Below are 18,685 nucleotides of genomic sequence, written 5' to 3'. Positions count from 1 at the left end.
AAATACTATTCTATTATATGGACGTGCCAGTTTGTTTATCCATTTACCTATTGAAGGACATCTTGGTTGCCTTCAGTTTTTGAAGGTTTTGAATAAAACTGCTGTAAACATTCACATGCAGGTCTTGGTGTGAACATGAATTTTCAAAACAGTTGGGTAAATAACTAGGAGTGTGCTTGCTGGATTGTATAGGAAGTCTATGTTTAGCTTTGCAAGAGATTGCCAAACTGTCTTCCAAAGTGACTGTACCATTGGACATTTCTACCAACGCATGAGAGTTTCTGTTGCCCCACATTCTCTCCAGCATTTAATATTTCAGGTTTGACTTTTTTTCCCCTCTAAAAAGTGAATAGTGGTATCTCATTGTTTTAATTTGCAATTCTCTGATGATGAAAGATGCTAAATATATTTTTACATGCTTACTTGCCATTTGTATATCATCTTGAGTGAGGTGTCTGTTCAAATCTGTTGCCCATTTTTAAACTAGGTTGTTGAATTCTTTGCATATTTTGGATCTATAGATACATATGTGGCAAATATTTTCTCCAAGTCTGTGACTTGTTTTTTGATTTTATCTTCTCTGTCTTTCACAGAGCAGAGCACTTTAATAAAGTTCAATAGATTAATTTTTTCTTCTTTGGATCATACTTTTGGTGTGGTATCTAAAATCCCATCGTCAAACCCAATGTCATGTAGATATGTTTTATCACATAGATTTATGTTTTCCTCTAGAAATTTTATAGAATTACATTTTATGTTTAGGTCCATGATTCACTTTGAGTAAATTTTTCTGAAAAATGTAAGATCTGAATCAAGATATATATATATATTTTTTTTTAATTTGGAAATCCATTTGTTCTAGCACTGTTTATTGAAAAGACTATCCTTTCTCCATTGAAATGCCTTTGCTCCCTTTTTCAAAGATTAGTTGGCTATATTTGTGTGGTTTTATTTTTGGGCTCCCTATTCCCTTGATCTCTGTGTCAATTCTTTTCTTTTTAAAAAATACTACCCTGTCTTGATTAGTGTAGATTTATAGTAAGTTTTGAAATCAGATAGTGTCAGTCCCACAGTTTTGTTCTTTTTCATGCCTTGACAGTTCTGGGTCTTTTGCTTTTCCATATAAACTTTAGACTCAGTTTGTTGATATCCATAAACTAGCTTTTTGAATTTTGATTGAAATTGTGTTGCATCCATACATCAAGTTGGGAAGAATTGACATCTTAATGATTTGGAGTCTTGCTATCCATGAACATGGAATATCTCTCCATTTGTTTAGATCTTCTTTGATTTCTTTCATCAGGATTTTGTAGTTTTTCTTATATAGATCCTGTACATTTTTGCTAGGCTTTTTCATACTATTATAAATGATTTTATGTTTTAAGTTTCAAATTCCAATTATTAATTATTAGTATACATAGAAGCCATCAATTTTTGTATATTAGCCTATATCTTACAAACTTCTTGTAATTACTTATTAGTTCTAAGCATTTTCTGGTTGATTCTTTGGAATTTTCCACCTAGACAATCATGTAATCTGAAAAAGCAGATAGTTTTCTTTATTCTTTCCAAATTTGTACACCTTTTGTTTCCTTTTTTTTTTTTTTGTCTTATTGTGTATGTGAGGACTTCCAGTACAAATAGTGAGAGGGAACATATTTGCTTTGTTCCCAAAGTTAGGGGAAAATGTTCAATTTTTTACCACTAAGTTAAGTTAGTTTGTATTTCTTAGTCATATGTGAGCATACATTAATATACTTATAAGCTGCTCATATTTCAATTTTTCTGAAAACACTAAGCTTTTAAGCTAAAAAATATTTCCATCTCCATTGAGATATGGTTGACAAGTAAAAATTACATATATTTAAGAGTCACAACATGATGTTTTGATATATGTATACATTATGAAATGATTAGCACAATGAAGCTGATTAATAGAAGCATCACCTCACATAATTACCTTTGTGTGGTGATGGTGCGATCACTTGTGATCCACTCTCTTAGCAAATCTCAAGTATATAGTACATTATTATTAACTGTGGTCACCATGCTGTATGTTGGGTCTCCAGCACTTATTCATCTCATAACTGAATGTTTTTTGACCCTTTAACAATATCTCCCCTTTGCCCCATCCCTCAGCCTGTGGTAATCACCATTCTATTCTCTGTTATTATGAGTTAAAAATTTTTTTTAAAGGTTCCACATATAAGTGGGATCATGCAGTATTTGTCTTTCTGTGTCTGGCTTATTTCACTTAGCATGATGTCTTTTGGCTTCATCCATGTTGTTGCAAATGGCAGTATTTCCTTCTTTTTAAAGGGTAAATAATATTCCTTTATTATATATATATATTATATATATATTTATATATATATAAATAATATTCCTTTATTATATATATATATAAATATATATGCCACACTTTCTTTATCCATTCATCTGTTGTGAACACTTAGGTTGTTTTCATATCTTGGCTACTGTGAATAATGCTGCAATGAACACAATAGTGTAGATATCTCTCTGAGATAGTCATTTTATTTCTTTTGGATTTGTACCCAGAAATGGGATTTCTGGATCATATGGTAGTTCTATTTTTAATTTTTTGAGGAACTTCCATACTCTTTTCCATAATGGCTGTACTAATTTACATTTCTACCAACAGAGCATGAGGGTTTCCTTTTCTCTGCTTCCTCACCAACACCTGTTATCTTCCGATTTTTTGATAATAGACATCCTAACAGATGTAAGGTGATAACTCATTGTGGTTTTGATTTCCATTTCCCTGATGATTAGTGATGTTGAGCATCTTTTCATATACCCTTTCGCCATTTGTATGTCTTCTCTGGGAAAAATGTCTATTCAGGTCCTTTGTCCATTTTTTTAAATTTAGTAATTTATTTTTTAATGTTAAGTTTTATGTGTCCCTCATATATTTTGGATGTTAACCCCTTATCAGATACATGGTCTGTGAATATTTTCTCCAATTCCATAGGTTGCCTTTTCATTTTGTTAACTGTTTCCTTTACTATGGAGAAAATTTTTAGTTTGATATAGTCCTACTTATTTAATTTTGTTGTATGTGCTTTGGTGTCAAATCCAAAAAATCATTGCCAAGACCAGTGTCTATATATTTCCCTCTATGTTTTCTTCTAGGAATTTTATGATTTTGGGTCTTGTATTTAAAACTTTAATCCTTTCTGAGTTGATTTTGGGCATGGTGTAAAAATAAAGGTTCTATTATGTTCTTTCTCAGGTGGATATCCACTTTTCCCAATGCCTTATTACCCTTCCCCCATTGCATATTCTTGGTGACTTTGTTGAAAACCAGTTGGCAAAAAAAAAAAAAAAAAAAAAGAAAGAAAGAAAGAAAGAAAAGAAAAGAAAATTAGTTGGTCATATATGCCTGGGTTTATTTCAGGTCTTTCTATTCTGTTCCACTGGTCTGTGTGTCTGTGTTCATGCTGGTACCATACTGTTTTGATTACTATCACTTTGTAATGTAATTTGAAATCAGGAAGAGTGATATATCCAATATTTTGTTCATCTCACTCAAGATTGCTTTAGCTATTCAGGGTCTTTTGTGGTTTCATAATTTTAGGATTTTTTTCTATTTCTGTGAAAAATACCTTTTGAATTTTGGTAGGAATTGCATTAAATCTGTAGCTTTCTTTGGTTAGAATGGATATTTTAAGAAATAATTATTTAAATCTATGAACATGGATTTTAAAATTTTGTTTCAGTTTCTTTCATCAATGTTTTATAGTTTTCAGTGTATGTATCTTTCACCTCCTTGGTTAAATTTTTTCCTAAGTATTCTATTCTCTTTGATGCTATTTTGTAAAAAGGGAATGTTTTCTTCATTTTTTGGATAGCTTGTTGTCTGTGTATAGAAATGCAACTGGTTATTGTTTGCTGATTTTCTATCCTGCAAATCTACTAAATTTTTCCATTAGTTTTAATAGTTTATTTTGATGGTGTACTTAGTGTTATGTATATATAAGACCGTGTTATTTGCAAAAGCAGCAATTTTATTTCTTCCTGTCCGATTTGTATGTCAAGCGTTATCAATTTCAAAGAACCAGGTTTTGTTTTGGCTGATTTTCTCTATTTTCCTGCTTTCAATTTCACTGATTTTTGCTCTAATTTTACTTCTTTCGTTATGCTTGCTTTAGGCTTCAGTTTTTTTCTTTCTCTAATTTTCTAAGGTGGAAGCTTAGATTGTTGATGTTTAGATCTTTCTTCTTTTCTAATATATGTATTCAATGCTATAAATTTCCCTCTAAGCACTACTCTTACAGCATATCACAATTTTTGATAATTTATTTCTTCATTTAACTCAAAATATTTTAAAATTTCTCTTGGGATTTCTGTTTTTTAAACTCACATGCTATGCAGAAGTGTATTGTTTAATTTCCAAGTATTTTGAGATTTTCTACCTATCTTTCTGTTATTGATTTTTTTTTTGTTTAATTCTATTGTTGTATTGAAAGCAGACATTGTGTAATTTCTATTCTTTTGAATTTGTTAAGTTGTGTTTTATGGCCCAGCATGTGGTCTGTCTTGGTGAATGTCCCATGTGAGCCTGTGTGTGTTCTATTGTTGTCAGATGAAGTAGTTAATAGATGTCAATTATTCCCAGTTGACTGATAATGCTGTTGAGTTCCACAGTGTCCTTACTGATATCCTGCCTGCTTGATCTGTCAGTTACTAAAAGAGGGATGTTGAAGCCTCAAGCTATAATAATGGATTTGTCTATTGTTCTTGAACTTCTATTGGTTTTTGTCTCACATATTTTGATGTGCTATTATTAGGTACATACACATCAAGGACTGTTAACATCCTTCTTGTTTTAATTGAGCATTTTATATGATCCCATTTTGTCTCTTAGCATATCAACCATATTTTTTTCTTTTCTTGTCCTTCAAACTTTTATGTAATGGCATTGATCTATGATGGATTCTAGATCTTGTGAAAAGCAGCCACATCCATGGACTATATACATAGTCCCAAAAGCAGTGATCCACTCCTCCAGCATATCTGTTCCAACTTTATGGCCTTCCACTACCCACCGTACTTAGAGTTTTTTAAATTCCATATTCCATTGGAACTAGCTTAGATGAGCCCCAGACCAAGTTGTCTGCTTGAATGCTCCTGATGCACTTTTCTAGTTTTGCCCTACCTGTCTCATCTCAGGATTTCACATCTAGTAAGATGGAAGACCTGGCAACAAGTGCAGGTTTTTTGGCTTTCTTTGACTCATAGTGCACAAGGCATTCCTCTCTTAGCCTCTTTGCTTCTTCACTTTCTTCTTCCTCCACAGATCCAAAGGGATCAATGTCATTATCATCTTTACTATCTGTAGCTCCACTTCCTGTGGTGTCTTCCACATTAGCAGGGCCATACTTGCCCAAAGCTTTCTTCACTCCTGGAAGCCTGGCCTCTTTTTCATAAGAGCTGATGTGATTATATCAATGTAGGGCATGATAAGAGTCAGCAGGCGTGGACTGGAAACTGCTTCAAATGCTGCTGGGTGGCTTATGACAGCATACACCCTTTGATGTAGCTCTTGTCTGCTAGGTAATTGTTGAACACCTGGAGGCTGGGGGTGCTTTTCAAGTCTCCAAAACCCCCGGCATCTGCGGATCCAGGAACTGGGGGACAGCGAAGGAAAAGAGGAGTGCAGGTGGTCTGCCAAACACTAAGGGGAAAAAAAGCTCAATTATATTCCTTTAAAAAAATTGTTAGTGTTTTCTCTAGAGTTTGTGATATATGTTTATAACTAGCCTACATCCACTCTCAAATAACACTATATTGCCTCATGGGTAGTAAAGATACATTTATAATAGAGTATTGCCAATTCCTTCCTCCTGTCTTTTGTTACATGGCTGTTATTTACTTCACTTAGCCATATACTATAATCTTCTAATATATTGTTACTATTATAACTGGGAGCAAACGATGACCTATTGGCTCAATTAACAAAAAGAAAAACAAAATATTTTATTTTAACTTCATTTATTCCTTCTTGATGATCTTTCTTTTTCTGTATAGATCAAATTTCTGACCTACATAATTTTTCCTTTCCCCAAAGACCTTCTTTATTTTTTTTATTTTTATTTATTTATTTATTTTTCAAAGACCTTCTTTAAACATCTCTTGCAGAGCAGGTGTATTGGTGATAAATTCTCTGAGTTTTTTGTTTGTTTGTTTTGTTTTGTTTTTGTCTGAGAAACTCTATTTCTTCTTCACTTTTGAAGGATAATTTCACTGGATATAGATTTCTAAGCCATTTTTTTCTTTCAACAGTTTATTTTTGTTTATTTTAGAGAGAGTGTGTGTGTGTGCAAGTGAGGGTGATGACGGATAGAGGGAGAGAGAAAGAGAATCCTAAGCAAACTCCATGCTGAGGGCAGAGCCCAATGAGGGGCTCAATGTCACAACCCTGAGATCATGACTTGAGCCAAAACGAAGAGTCAAGATGCTCAATTGAATGAGCCACTTTCAACAGTTTAAATATTTCCCTCCACTGTTTTTTAACTTACATGGTTTCTTGTGTGTGTGTGTGTGTGTGTGTGTGTGTGTGTGTGTGTGTTTAAGATTTTATTTTTTAAAGTAATCTCTACATCTAACGTGGGGGCTCAGACTCACAACCCCAAGATCAAGAGTTGCATGCTTCACTGGCTGAGCCAGCCAGGTACCCAAGCTTACACGGTTTCTGATGAGAAGTCTGATTTAGGTCTTATCCTTGTTCTTCTATATGTAAAGTTTTTTTCCTGTGTTGCTTTAAAGATTTTCTCTTTGTCTTGGTTTTCTTGAATCTATGTTGTGGTGTCATCAATTTTGGAAAATTCCTGGCCATTACTCCTTCAAATATTTCTTTTGCTCTGTCCCTTCTTTCTTCTCCTTCTCTTCTGGTATTCCAGTTATACATTTGTCATACCTTTAAACTTGTTTCACAGTTATTGGATATCTTGTTTTGTTTTGTTTTGTTTTTTTCTCATTCTTTTTTTTCTCCTTTCATTTCAGTTTGGGAAATGTCTACTGACATATTTTCAGTCTCAATGATTTTTAGCTTGGCCATGTCCTTTCTATTGATGAGCTGCTGTAAAGCATTATTTATTTCTGCTACAATATTTTTTTAAGATGATTTTTTAAGGGGCACCCAGGTGGTTCAGTCAGTTGAATGTCTGGCTCTTGGTTTTGGCCCAGGTCATGATCTTGTGCGACATGGGATTGAGCCCCACTAGGGCTCCATGCACTGTATGAAGTCTGCTGGAAATTTTCTCTTCTTTCCCCTCCCACTCACTTGCTCACATGCTCTCTCTATATATATTAGAAAATTATATATATATATATATATAAATTTTTTTAAATGCGATTTTTAAGAGAAATTTTATGTTCACAGCAAAATTAAGAGGAAGATACAGAGATTTCTCATAGACCTACTGCTTCACAACCTTTCCTACTATGAACATCCTCCACCAGAGTGGTACATTTGTTACAACTGATGAACCTACACTGACGCATCATAATCACCCAAAGTCTAGACTCTACATTAAAGTTCACTCTTGGTGTTGTATATTCTGTGGGTTTAGACAAATGTCTAATGACATGTGTCCATCATTATCATATCATACAGACTATTTTTTACTGCCCTAAAAATCCTTTGTGTTCCCCTTATTCACCACTCCTCAACAATCCCTAGCAATCGCTGATCTTCTTCCTGTCTCCATAGTTTTGCTTATTCGAGAATGTCATGTAGTTGGAATCATATAGTATACAGCCTTTTCAGTTGGATTCTTTCACTTAGTAAAGTGATTTTAAGATTCCTTTGTGTCTATTTTTTGCCTTGATCGCTTTAAAAAAATACTGAATAATATTCCATTGTCTAAAGGAACCACAGTTTATTTATCCAGGTATCTACTGAAGGACACCTTGGTTGCTTTCAAGTTTTGGCAATTATGAAGTTAGAACTTACTTTCTTTCTTTCATTTTAAAAATTCTTTCATACATTTTCTGTCTCTATGCCCATCTGCTTTTGCATACTGTATACTTCTACTAGTGCATCTTTAACATATTAATCACAGTTATTTTATTTATTTATTTATTTATTTATTTATTTATTTATTTATTTATTTTTTTAATCACAGTTATTTTAAATTCTCAGTCTGATAATTCTAAAATTTCTGCTGTATCTGAATCTAGTTCTGATAATTGCTTTGTCTATTTAGATCATATATCTTGTCTTGCTTTTTTAATCATGTCTTGTAATTTTTTGTTGAAAACAGAACATGTTGTATTAGGTAATATGAGCTGAAGTAAATAGCCTTTAGCATGAAGTTTTATGTTAACATAGCTAGGAATTGTGTCTAATGTTTATTGTGGCTGTAGGTTTCAAAGGCTTTAATTTCCTCCAAGATACTTGTTTTTTAATTTATCTTTTATCTTTGGGTTTCTCTGAAAACTCTCTTAAATACAGTCAGAGCCATATAGCTGCTTCAGCTGCAATCCACTGTTAACATACTGGAGCCCTATTGATGAGGTGGTAAGGGGTAGGGGAGGAGAGGACATCTATAATCTTGTGAATAAGTCTTAGTCTTTAGTGAGCTTGTATCCCTGAGCTGTGACCTTCACAAATGATCCTTATGTTGTTCTCTTCCTTTAGGTGAGACAGAAAGACTAAAGGAGGCTTGAGTTGGATAAATTCCCTTCCTCCACATCAGATAAAGCTCTTTGCCATTAACAGATAGGCATTTGTTAAGGAGAATGCTCTGGACATTATTTCAAAACTATTACTATTCCCTTTCCCTTGCCAGAGACATAGGATTGTTGTTTTGACTCTTTATCATGACAACTTTGTGGGATTCCTGAGGGTAAGACCTACAAAAAATGCAAGGTGGCCTATGACTACAGCTCTGAGGTTTCTTATTTACAATAATTTATACTCCAATCTCCAGCAATTCATTAAAAGTACTGTTTGAGTTTACCTACCATCCATGGCTCAAGCAGCTTTTACTCAGGGTAAGTTGATCTGCACTGTGATTCTTTGTATTAACCTGTTCCTCCAGATTTCAAGGTAATGGTTTGCACTTTCCCTTAATTCCTTAATGGAGCTAAGAAAAGTCACAATTTTCCATTTGTTCAGCTTTTATTGTTGTTGTAAGGATGAGAACTATGACTTATGTGTTGGAGATGAAACTTCAAATCTCTAGGAGTTCTTTTAATGAAATGGGAAACTCATAGTCTTTGTATGGCTGAAGAAGTCTTTTCCTCTTTCACTTTGAATGATAATTTATCTGGGTATAAAATTCAAGATTTCCAGCTATTTTCCTTCAGCACTTTACAACTGCTACTTTACTGTCTTTTTGCTGTATATTATTGCTGCTAAGAATTTTGTTGTCACTCCAGGTATCATTTCTTTGTAAATTATCTGTCTTTTGGTATTTTAAAGATAGACTTTTTTTCCTTGACACTTTATACACTTTCTGTAATGTGTCTCTGTGTATAGAATTATTTTCAGTTGATCTATTTTTTAATCTCATGAATTATATATTCTTTAATTCTGAAAAATTTTCAGTTCTGATATTTTCAAATGCTCCATTTCTATCATTTTCTTCATTCTCCTTTTTAGTAATTGTCAATAGACTAATATTAGCTTGTCAATCCCTTCTCCATGTCTCTACAAATCTATTCAAATCATATGTTTATTCTATGTTCTTGGGATATTCTTAGGCATTATTCCCACTAATTTTCTCTTTGTCTCTTTGTCTATTCTAGAGTTTACCCCATTATACTCTTTTTTGTCCATGAGAAAGATGCTCTGTTGAGCCACAATCTTCCTCTAGTCCTAATGTGTCCCCTGAAGATCCTTGTTCAAGTCTGCCTTCAAAAATCCCTTGAAATATTTGAAAACAGAGATGCCAGTCTCCCCCTTTTCCTTAGGTTAAACACCACAGTTAAAGGTCATTGTGAATGTAAGCAGGTCACAGTGAATACTACCTTTCACAATATGGTGATGGGAAATGTGAGAAGCAGATCAATATCTAAATTTTAATCAATAATTATGGAAATGTTCACTAGGAACCTGGAGAACAGCTTGGAAAATTCCCCTGTGGTACCTAAATTAATCCTATGTGTCTCATCTGGGTTTAATTCATTTATTAAACAATAACTTATTATATGTTCAGTTGTATTAATTACCTTTCTAAATGCAGGAGCTATGCTGGGGATCAAGACATGGTCCTCAGTTGGGTCAGTGCAGGAGAAAAGAGGTTGAGATGATGAGCAGGGTGGAACGGGGTGTGATTATCCAGGAAGAGAGTACCAAGTGGAAGAATGCTCAGAGAGCACTCTGAAGACCCTTCTATTTTCAGATTCCCATGCAACATTTAGTAGCACTCCAATCATATTAAGTGGGGCCAGGTGTAGTCTCAGGGACCATCCAGCAGAAGAGGTTATTATCCCTTCATTGTGGAGCTACAGAGGGCCAGGCTCAGCTCTTATAGCATTTAGTCCAGTCCTGATCAAGGATAGGAAGAATAAGTGACCTCACCCCTCTAGCAAGTGGGTTTGGATTTAGTTTTGCTCCCATTGACTTTTGCTTCAAATGCTTGTTGATTCATTCACTGTAGTGGATTAATGACACCAATGGCCCCTCATAATGGTCCTTCTGTATCCAAACTTTTGTCCTGTAACTTTGTAGTCCCCTCCTACCCTGATTCCAGGCTTGGCCGCATAACTTTCTAGGACTAATGTGATGTTTGCAAATATGATACAGGCAGAAGCTGGAAAAGTGCTTGTAGATTTCCATGTCTTCTCTTCTATCTCTGATTTCCCTGTGATAACTAGACTAGTTTTCCTTTGGAACCTTGTCCAAGGCTAGCTCTCTCTTATCTTGGTTTCTCTTGTATCTTGCCTTGATTCCTGTTGCTGATGTGAGAAGATGCTTGGGCTATCCTGATGGAGGGCTGTGAGAGACATATGGAGGAAAGCTGGGCTGTTCCAGATGAGGTCATCCTAGACTATCCAGCCCCCAACTCACTTCCAGTTCACAGAAAATACACAAGCAAGCCCAGCTGAGATCAGTTAAGCCTGGCCCCAAATAGTGGAAAGCAGATTTAAATCAAAAGAGAGCTGGGACGCCTTGGTGGCTCAGCAGTCGAGCATCTGCCTTCAGCTTGGGGCATGATCGTGGGATCTGGGATCAGGTCCTGCATTGGGCTCTTTGCAGGGAGCCTGCTTCTCTCTCTGCCTATGTCTCTGCCTCTCTGGGTATCTCTCATGAATAAATAAATAAAATCTTTAAAAAAAAAAAAAACGAAACAGAGAGCCTAACAACCTATGGGCTTATGAATAATATTAAATGGCTGTTATTTTAGACTACTAAGTTTTAGGATGCTTTGTTACAGAGCATAGCTAACTAATATAGAAATGGTAGTTATCTGATGCTCAATAATTCCATGAATCTTTGTGGAATATCTACTTTGCTCCTGTGGGCTTGTGGGAAACTTTGCAAGGTCTTTTTCTATCTGCTGCCACACTGGTTCTGTTGGCATGACCAAGATTGTAACTCTGCGTCCTTGTCCAGAACTTTGTATCGCTGCTAGGACTGTGATACCCTGACACCCCACTAGCTTGGCTGGGTCCCTGGCCCCTAAATTCTTTTCAGCACCCTTCTCTTCCTTACTAGGTTCATTCTTTGAATGGATGAATTATTTGGAATCCTTATACCTCATGTAGAGCATTTCTTATCACCTAGCTACCTGCTACTTTGCTTCCCTGGTCAGGTTGGACCTGTTTGGCTATGGATAGCACCCTGAAGTATGCGCTTGTTTATTGCCCTCCTTTGGACTGCACTCACAGCTGGATGAAGAATTATCCTCTGCGAGAGTTAGTTCCCTGTATTAGTTTGCTAGGGCTGCCATATGAAGTACTATAAACTGTATGGCTTAAACAACAGAAATTAATTTTCTTACAATTCAGGAGGCCAGAAGTCTGAGACCAAAGTGTTGGCAGGGTTGGTTTCTTCTGAGGCTTCTCTTCTCAGCTTGTAGATGGCCACCTTCTCACTGTGTCCTCACATGGTCTTCTCTTACTCTGTGTCAATGTCCAAATTTCCTCTTCCTATATGGACGCCAATCATAGTGGATTCAGGCCCATCCTATGACTTCATTTTAACTTAGTTACCTCTTTACAGACCCTCTTTCCAAAAAAGTCACTCTCTGAAGTGCTTGCTGGGCCTTCAAGCCACCTGAGCTGTGACAGTTAATCTCTCATGCATGTTGTCCCCAAAGTAGAGTCTCTTGGTCATTGCCGTTTTGAGGTTATAATGCCCAGTCTTCTTCTCTTTACGTTGTTTGTAGCTAATTGGCTGTCATGCATGTTAGCAATAGTAGCTTTGACCAAATGATACCAGCTTGCTGGCTGAAAAGAAAAAGCATTAAGAGAATATTAGCTGCTGAGGCCAAGTCCATGGAGGCACTTTCTGGGGGGTGTTTTATCCTGCATGCAGGAGCTGTTCTTCCCTCATTCAGTCAGTCAGAAGGTTACAGCCAAGGTGGTGTGTGCCTGGAGGTGGTGCTGCAGGGAGAACAGTGCCCTTGTCAGCTCCGGAGGAATGATGAGATCTCCGATAAGGGGAAGACAACACCCAGGAGGCAGCATGGTGTTGCAGAAAAGGCTTTGGAATGAGGCAAGACTATGTTTGATCCTGAGTGCACCATTTGCCATTGATGACCTTGGGCAAGCCATTTAACCTCTCTGGACCTCAGTTTCCTTATCTGTAAATCAGGGAAAGTTACCCCCTACCTCCCAGGGCTGCTGTAGAGCTGGTAGGGCCAAGCGCTGTGCCCGACCCTATCAGGGATCCATATATGTGCTGAGTGAAAAGGGAATGACCCCAAACTGGGAAGCTAGGAGGGGGTCCATCTGAAACTTTTGGGGGATACTGAAATGTCACAGAGTGGCTGAATAATGTCAGTTGGAAATCCTGTCCAGGATTTCTCTTGCCTTAAGCTCCCCTCTATGTGCATGTACTTGTGTGCACACAGGCACACACCCCCACACACAGACACACAAGATGCATACTGAATAAGTAAACACCAGGCCATAGACAAACACTCATGACGACACACAGCACCCCCCGCCCCATGCACATAGGAAATTGTACAGCGCCAGTTGGTCCCTCTCTTACAGATAGACACACATACACAAGTGTGCACACAAAAATACACTCGCAGGCCCTGTGCACCGCGGCTATGTTCCCTCCATGAAATGGGACCTTGAATTCCTCTGACTGGAGACCATAATATATACCTAAATATTGAGGACCATATACTGAGTCGTCCCCCTCAATGTATCTAAAATGAGATATGAAGAGGGGGAAAACCCCAGTGGAGAAGAGGAAGCCATACATACAGATTGCAATCACCACCCAATGTTGCTGGTAGAGAGAAATGGATGTTGAGCATTGAATGTTAAAAATTGTGTTGAATTAGATAAGAAAATCCCGTGTAGACTTTGTTAATGATTCATAATCAGCTAATAAGCTCATCTTGAGGAGAATAATGATCCGCGGACCTGTTGGCTCGTTTATCACTGTGTTTTACAACATTGGCAAAGAAACTAATTAAATCCCCGCATCATTACAGAGAATCCCTTTTAATAGAGATACAATGATGCACTAGAGGCTACAGATTACACTGCAAATTGTACCAAGAGATTTTGGACAGCGGGTTTTAATTAACATGTGAGCCAGAAGCAGCTCGCTTAAATAATAACCAGCGCTGGAACCATCTGCACGGAGGAGTCAGGCCGTAGGAGGAGGAGGTGAGGACAGGCCCTGGAGGCCAGGAGAGCATGGGCTGAGGCTGGAAGGTGTCTCAGAGTCGGGGCTCTGGGGAAAGGAGACAAACTGAGACGGGGCTTGAGTCCCGAAGGGGAGGGGAAGCAAAAGCCGGTGCATGTCAAGGTCCAGAATCAGACCAGGTGAAGGAATGCAGCTGTTTCTGGGGAAGCTGGAGGTGTGGATCCACATTGATGAGAGCAGTGAAGTCATATGAGCTCTAGACAAGTCCCCTGACCCCCCTCCCACCCCCATTTCTCCATTTGGACAAACCAAACCAAGAGAGACCACTTGCAAATGGGCATCACGCACCACTGTCCGGACTCTGGCCCTTGGCAGATGGAGCAGCAGGTTGCTGGGAGCCACTGTGAGGCAGACAGGGCAGGTGCGTCCAGTGGGACCCAGCAGGGGAACCAGGGGTGCCCTAAGCGGCACAGCCAACGAGCCTCTAACAGCTGAGTCCCATGCTCCTCCCATGCTCTTCTGTAGTCGGCTTCCAAGGAGAAACTTCAGCCAGTAGGCCAGGAGACAGACAGAAGGACAAGTGGGCCAGAAGGCAGGCGAGGGAAGAGTAAAGCCGGGAACTCTGCTTAGTCATGAGTTGCATGTGTGTTCTTGGAAACGAGTTCATGGCCAACCTGGGGAGAACTTTATTCCCTCGAGGGCGAACTTGGAGGAGGCCTAAACGGTGCTGGGCCCGACTTCCTGAGGGCACAGGTCACACAGCCGCAGCTTTGCTGCACCTTGAGCAGCTTGTCACCCATTTTCCTTGGCGGTTTCCCAGGCAGGGTGCTTCCCTGTTCCCTCCTTCCTCAGCACCAGGCTTTCCTTCCCAGGCTGAGGCTCAACACTGAGGTGGCCTGTGCCACAGGCGGCATCACAGACTTCAAAGAGGCTTCTCTGACAGTTGTGGGAAGATCAAGAGTCTGTGTAGGCAAGACGCGGGAAAGAATTCTCCCCAAGTTCATGTCCCTCTCTCTGAGAAAATAAGCTGAAGGCTTCCTCCTCTGAGGCCTGTATATTATTATTTTTTTTAAAAAAGATCGGCAGCAAAATGATTCATAAAACCTTGGAAACAGAGTTCTTGTAAAGCCTCAAAGAACAATGGCTCATTGTGTACCGAGACTCCCACCTGATAATCTGCCAAAGGCGTGATGCGGGCTCCTTCGAGATGGAGCTGCACCCAGCAGTCACTTCCCAGCCTGCTCTTCTCCTGGGGTTCCATGGCAACCCTGCAAAGATGCCAGTACCTTCTAGCATTCCCCAGGCAGCAGTCACCTTTGTGCCCGGGGCCGCAGGACTGCCTCCCGGCTGGGGGGCAACTCTTCTCGCCGAGGTGCTGCCAACACCGTGCATGCAGGCTTCCAAAGCCAACCTCACCCCCCACCCCCGTGTGCACACGCATGCACACCTGGGCACGAGTGTGCCCCCACACATGCATACACACATCCAGGCACACTCTTGCCCTCTCCCCAACCCCGAAGCTGGCGGCGCTGAGCCCCTGGTGCTCCCCTGCTCCTCTGGGGCCTGCCGGGGCTGCCGTCATCCAGCCCTCATACCTCGCCCCTTCCCCACCGCCTCCCCCTCCACCGGGTCTCCATCTGGGGTCATGGAGCAAACAGGGGTCAGACACCTGCGGTTCAGCCTCCCCCTTTATGGACAAGGAGAGGGAGGGGCCTGCCAGCGAGGGAGGTGACTGTAGTCCTGAATGTCTCGAGTGCGCTCAGTCCCAGGCGGTCATCCTTGTGCTGTGCAGAAGGGTGGCCACGTGTCACCCTTTCAGCTGCTTCTTGGGGACTCCTCAAAGGAGCCAGCACGATTCCTCCCTCCCTGGTCTCTGCCCCCCGTCCAACACCCTCAGGCTCCCGCCGTGGGCCTGCCACCCTTGACTCTGAAGCTGTCCAAGCCTCCGGCTGCGTTTATGAATGGTGCCAGTTCCAGGGACTTGGAGTCTGGAAGGGACTTTCAGGGTCAGCTGGTCCAACCTACTCATTTTGATGGATGAGTAGTAAATGGAGGCTATGGGAGGTTGAGTGAGGCTGAACCAAGGGACCAGTGGTCTGGCACTTGGGAAACCCCAGAAGTGCTGGGGCTCCCATCCTGGCTTTATTGTGCTTTTATTACAAAAGCTCTGGGCAGCAGAGACAAAGCTTGCTGCGACCTAGACTGAACCCAAGCCTTGTGTCACCGCGGGACAGAGGCCTTGCCAGTGTTCTTCCTTGGGGTGTCTGCCGATCGGCATCCCTCCCTCCTTCCTCCTAAGGCCCTCGGCTGCCCGCTGGGCAGTTCCAGGCAACCAGGTCCCTACCTTGCAGTGCAGGCAGGCAGCAGGTGACAGTGCAGACGCTGCAGTCAGGCACCTTTGGGTTCGAGTCCCAGCCTCGCCCCTCCCCTCAGCACCGGCCCGAGCCGCTGTGAGCAGTGGCGGCTGCTGCAGCTGCCGGTTGGGCTTTAGGACTTCTGTGAACCTGTGGGTTAGATGCAGCCATTATTAAAAGTTAAATGACAGAAACTCCTAATTAAATAAATTATGCTTAAAACAAAGGCAATAAGCCCTAAGACAAAAATCATTTTCTAGTTATTTTAATATCATCTCTACTCTAAAGCTGATATTCCGGGGGCCATTCAAGTCCTCTGTGTCTGGGTGGAGGAAGCACCGCACGCAGTACCACCCAAGACAAGGGTGCCTCCCACCCCCTCCCACTCCAAGTTTCGTGATGTCGAATTAGTAGTCTGCTCCTGGCTGTGGGGTAGGGATGGGGGGGCGATCACGCCATGGAAGTGAGCAGACACCACAAGGCTGGTCCTCCTCCTCTTTTTCCTCCCCCCTCCTCTTCTTCCCCCCCTTCCTTCTCCTCTTTCTTCTTCTTTTTTTTATTATTATTTTTTTTGGAGAGCCAGCCTCTGAACCCCTACCAGCAGACCCCTAATTGTGTTTGACCCTTCCAACGACCCTGTGACATGGGGATTCCAGCTTTAGAGAGGAGGGAGCTGGGACTTAGGGGGTGCAGTGACATCTCCTAGGCAGAGCTGGTGGGGCTCTCGGCCCGCAGTGAACAGAACTCACCCCTGCCTTGCGGCTCCAGGTCCAGTGCTCTCTGGCAACATGTTGAGCTTGTCTACTTAGCAGTAGGTGGTGGCGGCGCCGTCTCCTTCCAGGCCCCAGCGGCCAGGAGGCCTCGTCCGGGTGAGCAGGATGCAGGGCCCGCGGTCCTAGTGGTTGAGGAGTGGCAGAGGCAAAATCGCCCAGGGAGCAGAATGTTCGGGGCAGGGGTGCCCACATGGAGGGAAGAGGGCCCTGGACCACACGCCCAGTGGCTGTCCCCACCACCCCAGCCACAGGGGCGACACCGCCTCCCACGGCCGCCTCAACAGTACACTAAGCACCTGTGTGCCCGCGCTGCACACACTGGGTGTGAAGGAGTAAACGCTGCTTTCCTTTCTCGCCCCTTCTCTCCTCCTGCCTCTTTCCTGCCCCTGCCCCCTTCCTAGCAGTGAAGACCCTCCATGGTCGTCCAGGCTGATGACAGCCCGGGCACAGCGATGTGGCACAGGCCTCTCCCCTGGAGCCCCTTTCTTGGCTTCTGTGCCAACCCTGGGCCTGGTCCTCCCCTGCCCGTCAGACCTCGCTGCAGGCGCTGGGGCTTCAGGAGGCCTCAGAGGCAAAGGGGAGAGAAGGTCAGAGAAGGGACGGGAAGCTGAGCATAGGAAGCCCGAAGCCCCCCCCCCACCCTGCCCTCTGTCCCTCACTTCACAGAGGCCACCGGGGCCTCCCCCATCTGACTGCATCCACCTGGAGGCACCCCCGAGGCTGCCGCCCACCCCTGCCCTACGTGAGGCATCCCCGGCCTTCTGGCCCGTCGGGTCCGGGTAGGCCGCTGGGGCGTCACTCCCTGTGTTGTGGCTCAAGGTCTCTGTCCCCATCTCCCCTCCCTCCAGCTTCCAACCAGAAACCCCCCGGGGCTGTTCCCATGCCTGCCTCCCACACCCCCATCGTCCCCCCCACCCCCAGTCTAGGAGGCCGGGCTGGCCCTCCTGCCCCGGTGCCCTCCGCCAGCCCCTTAGCCTCCCGGTCCATCTTGCTCCACCAGCCACCTCCTCCCTGTCTCACACTTCCTCTCCCTCTCGCCCGGATGTTTCTTCTCAGAATCATGAACAAACTGAACATTTTTCATCTAAAAATAAAACCTCCCTCCCTCAACCCAATGATTATTTATCCTCCCTCATCTGTTTTTTTTTTCTCTTCTGTTCAGAGCCAGATTCTTGGAAGCGGGGGGCCTGTTTCCACTTGCTCACCTCCACGGGTGCTCTCCCACCATCCTTGACTTCACTCCCATGGGAACCCGTCCCACGAAGACTGCCACGTTGCTTTATCGGAATCTAACGGCTATCTTCAGCCTCTCCAGGACCTCTCTGAGCCATCTGACACCTGGCCACCTTCTCTTTTACTGAAACCCTCTTCTCTTCATGTCCAGTGTTCCTGGATCTCCTCTGGTCTTTCCAGTTGGTCCTTCCCAGGCTCCTCGGCCTCAGCCCTTCCTACCCCTTCAATGTTGAGGGTCCTGTCCTCAGCTCTCTCTGTGCATGATAACCACTCTCCCTGAGCATACTCATTGTCCCCCAACGTCCCATGACCCCGGCCCCCATGAATGCTCTGATGACACGACAGCTCAGGTTAATCTCTGAAGCTTCAGACCGGTAGACGCAACCATCCCAGGGCGCCCCTTGCTGACCCTCAGCACCTCAGACCCACTATCTCTGACAGGTGATCGTTTTCCCCAGGAATCTCCACTCCTCCTCTCTTCTGCTCAGCACTGGTATCCCCCCAGGTACCTACCTGAG

The 18,685-nt window shown here is 42.1% G+C and overlaps 1 pseudogene; it reads right to left on the bottom strand.

The window, feature by feature from the left end:
• Positions 1-4,959: 4,959 nt before the first annotated feature.
• LOC112914934 (elongation factor 1-beta pseudogene) lies at positions 4,960-17,767 on the bottom strand (annotated as a pseudogene).
• Between the last annotated feature and the right edge of the window lie 918 nt (positions 17,768-18,685).

Source organism: Vulpes vulpes, chromosome 10 (assembly GCF_048418805.1).
Source record: "Vulpes vulpes isolate BD-2025 chromosome 10, VulVul3, whole genome shotgun sequence".
Classification (NCBI taxonomy): domain Eukaryota; kingdom Metazoa; phylum Chordata; class Mammalia; order Carnivora; family Canidae; genus Vulpes; species Vulpes vulpes.
Note: the sequence above shows the minus strand (reverse complement) of the source record. Positions and strands in the feature narration are given on the sequence as shown.